The sequence below is a fragment of the Rhipicephalus microplus genome, chromosome 3 (assembly GCF_043290135.1).
Source record: "Rhipicephalus microplus isolate Deutch F79 chromosome 3, USDA_Rmic, whole genome shotgun sequence".
In the NCBI taxonomy this organism is placed as follows: Eukaryota; Metazoa; Arthropoda; class Arachnida; order Ixodida; family Ixodidae; genus Rhipicephalus; species Rhipicephalus microplus.
The window spans coordinates 149,920,095-149,926,094 of record NC_134702.1 but is presented as its reverse complement, the minus strand read 5'-3'; positions in this window follow the sequence as shown (position 1 = coordinate 149,926,094).

Here is a 6,000-nt window from a genome sequence, read left to right as displayed (position 1 = left end):
GAACTGTTTCGAGAAATTGCATTTTTAGACGGAGATGAGATTGCTGATTTTAATATAGACGATGCTGTAGCATACCTAACAGGTTTTATTATTGACGCTGCAGTGAAATGTATCAAGCAAACCAACGGAATGACCAATAAACGTCGCATCCCATGGTGGAACGACGATTGTCGGAAAGCGCGCAATAGACCAAATAAAGCTTGGAGACTATTCCGAAATTACCCAACGGCTGAAAACCTCAACAATTTCAAACAGGTTAAGTCCCAAGCCAGAAGAACGCGTCGCCGTGCAAAGAAAGAAAGTTGGAATAGGTACGTCTCCGGTATAAATTCTTACACCGATGAAACGAAGGTTTGGAATAGAGTAAACAAGTTAATGGGTCGGGAGTCACACCCCTGCCTTTGGTAGGTAGCCGAGGGGAGAGCCTGGAGGAGCAGGCGGACTGCCTAGGCGAACACTTTGAATACGTCTCGAGTGCATCGTACTACACAGAAACGTTCTTGAGATTCAAAGAACGCGAAGAGCGGCAACCCCTTAAATCTAAACGCCCATCCAAGGGGCTTACAACTGCCCATTGTCACTAGCTGAACTTGAGGCATCTCTTGGGTACTGCAACAACTCGGCGCCAGGTGGCGATCGTATAACGTACGAAATGATCAAGTATCTTCACCCAGAAACATTAAGAACGCTCCTAACCCTCTTCAATACCATGTGGGAAGCTGGATATATTCCATTGTCATGGAAAGAAGCGATAGTCATCCCGGTACTTAAACAAGGCAAAGACCCGTCCTTGGCCGCCAGCTACAGGCCAATAGCGTTAACAAGCTGTTTGTGCAAACTATATGAGAAAATGTTAAACCGGCGCTTAACCCACCTCCTAGAAAGTAACAGTATACTAGACCCCCTTCAGTGTGGTTTCAGAGAGGGGAGGTCGACAATAGACCACCTTGTTCGCATAGAGACATACATCAGAGATGCATTTATTCATAGGCAGTTCGTACTTTCGGTATTCTTAGACCTGGAGAAAGCGTACGACACCACATGGCGATTCGGGATCCTACGCGATCTTGCCGCCATGGGCATCCATGGGAACATGCTAAACACAATTAAAAGTTATCTGTCTAACCGAACCCTTCGCGTAAAAGTGGGAAATGCTCTCTCTAGATCATTTACCCAAGAGACTGGTGTTCCGCAAGGGGGCGTGCTTAGTTGCACAAAATTTCTTGTAAAAATGAACTCCCTGCAGTCAGTCATTCCAAGCGCGATGTTTTATTCTGTGTAAGTTGATGATGTGCAGATGAGTTTCAAATCATGCAATATGTCTATCTGCGAATGACAAGTGCAGCTTGGAATGAATAAATTCTCTAAATGGGCGGATGAGAATGGTTTTAAAATAAACACCCAGAAATGTATTTGCGTACTCTTCTCCAACAAACGAGGGGTAATGCCACTACCAAATATTACGATCAAGGGAGACCAACTCTCTGTGAGCAGCGAGCATAAATTCCTAGGAACCACTTTAGATTCTAAGGTCACGTTTATTCCCCATATTAAACATTTAAAAATGAAATGTCTGAAAGCGATGAACCTCCTAAAGCTCCTATCACGTAGAACATGGGGTAGTGATCGGAAGTGTCTCTTGAACTTGTACAAAAGCCTTGTTTTGTCGCGCCTTGATTATGCCTCTATAAGTTATCATTCCGCAACGCCAAGCGCTTTGAAAATCCTAGACCCTGTTCACCATCTGGGTATCCGACTGGCAACCGGTGCTTTCAGGACAAGGCCGATCCAGAGTCTCTATGCAGAGTCGAATCAGTGGTCACTTCACCTGCAGCGATCCTATAGTAGTTTCACTTATTTTATAAAGGTACGTGCAAACATAAAGCATCCTTCTTATTCAGCTATAAACGATATGACCGCTGCCACTCTCTACCATAATCGACCCACAGCGAGAAAGCCGTTCTCTTTGCGTGTGAGAAGCTTAAGTGCGGAAATGGGTGTTCCGCTGCTAGAACTTTGCCCTATGCCCACAACAAAACATTTACCGCCGTGGCAGTGGCAGCTCATACATTGTGACACTTCCTTTGCCGAGATCACTAAACATTCACCGGAAGCACATATTAAAATGCATTTCCGACAACTCCAGTCCAACTACTCATGCCTGGAGTTTTATACTGACGCTTCTAAGTCGCATTCAGGGGTGGCTTATGCAGCAGTTGGACCATCCTTCTCGGAATCCGGTGTGTCGCACCCGGAAACAAGTATATTTACGGCTGAGGGTTATGCACTATTGTTGGCTGTGAAGAATATACGGAAATCAAACACACAAAAATCAATTATATTCACAGACTCGTTAAGCGTCGTAAATGCATTAGGATCCCTTTTCAGATACAGAAATCCGGTAATAATTGAGCTGTACTCCGTTCTGTGTACAACGTATATGTCCAACCAGCATGTTACTATTTGCTGGGTTCCTGGCCATAGAAGCATCGAGGGCAATGTGTTAGCTGACCAAATGGCCACGTCAATTATATTGCGCGCTATCAACCCCACAGCTACTGTCCCTGCAACAGATTTAAAACGCTTCCTACACAAGAAACTGCGAAACCACTGGCAACGCTTGTGGGACACACAGATAAATAATAAGCTTCACTTGATTAAGCCGCGGTTGGGTTACTAGCCCCCCTCTACAAGAACATGGCGAACTGATGTCCTATACTGTCGCCTCAGAATAGGACACACTTATGGTACCCATAGCTTTCTGCTGACTGGCGATGAACCTCCTACTTGTGGTAGTTGTGGTGAGAGATAACCGTCTTCCACGTCCTCCTGGAGTGTCCGGAAGCTGAAAGTGAGAGAAAGAAATATTTTGCTTTAGCATACCGCTGTAATCTTCCTTTACATCCGATGATGTTTCTCGGTGAAGAACCACTTTTTGATGCAAAATCAGTTTTAAGCTTTTTAAAGGATGTAGTATTGAATGTTTTTAGGCCAACATTGAATGTTTTTAGCCCAAAAGGTTCATAGCGCATCCTCTGTTCAGAGGATGCCGCTGTGATAGCAGCTTTCAATAAGCCCAGGCGTCCAAGCTCTTGTTTTAAGGGCTCTGTCGAGGCACTGGTGCTCCATGCCAAGTTTTTATTTCACATACATATCGCTTTTAAATCATTTTATGTCTCCATAGCACACATCATTTGTCATTGCGATAATTTTACTATGTATATATTTTTACGCACCCATAGCGACTGTTTTTAGGCCCATTTACAGCCACGTCACATCTGTTTTATCTACATTGAACATCGCACAGTTCATTATCATCGCTCTGGCGCTCTTTGGCCACATCTGGCCCTTGCTCCAATAAACTCCACTAATCATCAATGGTGTTTTTCCTCAAAACACCAAGTTACAATTTTTCAAATTTTCAAATACCATACTGTAAAATTATTTGGAGCATGCAGAACTTAAAAATATATTAGCCAAGGATGCTTCAGTAAATAATCAAAAGGCAGGTGTCGGCATTGCCTCTGATTCGCTTCACTGGTTCTTCTCAGCGAGAATGCTTGATTTTACTCCAGTTTCTTTAGCTGAGCCCGTGGTGATTATTTTAGCTCTTCGAAAACTTCCGCCAAATTAAAACAACGCAGTCATGATCAAGGATTCTCTTTCAGTGTGTGCAGCTTTGACAGCTTCCGAGAACTCTCGAATTCTAAGGACATTCAGAACATTAGTACCACCGCAGTTGAGACTCCTGAGGTTATGACGATAGTTCTAGCGCGAGAACAAAACGACGACACAGAGACAAGAAGGACACGAAAGATCTTGTCTCTGTGTCGTCGTTTTGTTCTCGCGCTATAACTATCGTCATGCCATACCAACTAGCCCAAGTTGCCACACTCCTGAGGTTACTATGGGTTCTGGGACACTGTTCATTAAGAATAAATGAACTGGCTGATTCCTTAGCAGGACCCACACTTGATGGTTCAATTTTATCCGTACTGCCAGATGTTGAATATATTACAGCAATAAGATATCGAAAATCAGCAATCTGCACTGATATGATAGAAAAAGTTCAAATTTCACAGCAAACTGGCTTGTGTCCTTGTCTTTATTTGCACACACCAGTTCACCTTAAGTTGAAGCGATTGTGAACAACTGGACTGATGACCAGCTTTGGCAAGTCTTCCGCTGAGTTCTTTATGCAACAGGAAGGCAGTGACGGGTGTACAGCTGCCCGTGGGCGCTGGACAGTGAAGGAAAGCTAATATTACCTGGATATTTAAGTGCGAAAATGACTACCTGATTATGAAGACCGCCATAGCAAAGAAAGAGGTATATGAAAACTTTATCAGGGTGAATAAAAAAGATTAGAGCCCGGCCTCTCTTTGGTGAGCCTTGGTAACAACCGCGGACGCGAAGGGCTCAAGTTTCCATGGTGACCCCAATGGAGCCAGTCCAGAAAGCTCAATGTTTTATATACTAAACTCCGATGTCGTCCTCCCCCCCCTTAAACCTGTATCTACACAGAGCTGGTCAGACATTATCACCCCTCTGCGTATTCTGCGGAGAAATGAAATCAATTGAACTTTTTTTTTTGTATTGTCGCTGATACGCTATACTTAGAAAAAGGCTTCTAGTTATTTCATTTCTGAAAATAGGCGTTACATTGACGGCGGAAGCTGCACTAAGCTTTGGTGCCTCAGCTTTGAGACAATGGCACAGGGGTGCTTTAAATGCCGTTTGCGAATTTATTCAGGTATCCAAACGTATACCTTTGTGATCTTCAATGAAATACTTAATTTTATTACCCATAAAACTCTAAATGATGAGGTGAAGTAAACGCAGCTCAGTGTTAATCACACCTGAAAGCTATAAATTTCTCAACTCAACTTTTGCACGTTTTCTTTTTTTGTTTGCTCTCTTTTTATGTGACTTTACTTACATTAGTCATATTATAATACAAGTTTGATAATCATCGTTATATTTCTCACAGAAAAAATGCACTGCGCTTTCTTGGCCAATCCACCTGTGTGGGTGTAAGCCATGAGTCCACGGAAACAAACAAACGCTGTGAAGCGATCAACGGAGTACGCCAGTAAGCCCCAGGCGACGCAGTTTAGGGGCCCGCGACCACCACTGACGAAGCGCGTCTTCAGTTTTGTTAGCTACAATAAGGCACATGACAAGAAGGGACACGCAGGGAAAAGTACAGGTGCAGTTGGCCAGGACCTGGTCGAGGCTGCACCACTACGTCCGTGCAGGTCATGCCAGGGGGACATCGAGGGACTGGTGCCCATCACAGTGCTCAATTCGAACTCCCAGGTCAACACGGCGATGAGGAGTGAAGAAAACTTGCGCTTCTGCGCCACAGTGATCGGCGTGTTTCTTCTACTGTTTGGGCTTGTCGTCGCAATCAGCGCTCTAGCTCACGACGCTGACTTTCCTTTCCTTCGAGCTCGTAGTAGCCAGCCCAGCAACATCCCGTCCGCGACCCATATTCTGGCCACTGTCTAAAGACCACGCGAAGCTGTTGATAGCGAACTTACCGAGGAATCAACGCCTGGAAAGCAGGTCAGTTTGCTCACTATTTCTTGACATCTAGAAAAATTTAATGTAGACAAAAGCAGCGAAAACTCGCATATGTAAACCAATTCCTGTTATTTTTAAACAGTTATTGTAAATAAGTTTAATTGAGCTCGTTATGCATTGATCACACATTCGCATCTTTTGCTGTATGTTGTAATTACTCCTCTAAAGTAGCCATAGGATTTTCCTCTATAAGGGGTACCTATAACCAAACTGAAACATCTAACTGAAGACCGTGCAACCAAAATGAATTTCGTAATAAACTTAACTTCGCTCGATAAGCCAGTTCGACTTGTGTCATACCAGCGACATAAAAAAGAAGACAATGTTTTAGTACTAGCGATTTTTGCATTGCTGAGTCGTCGACAGAAATACATACGTGGTTAACATGCCATGTTACAAAGAAAGCAATGCAAA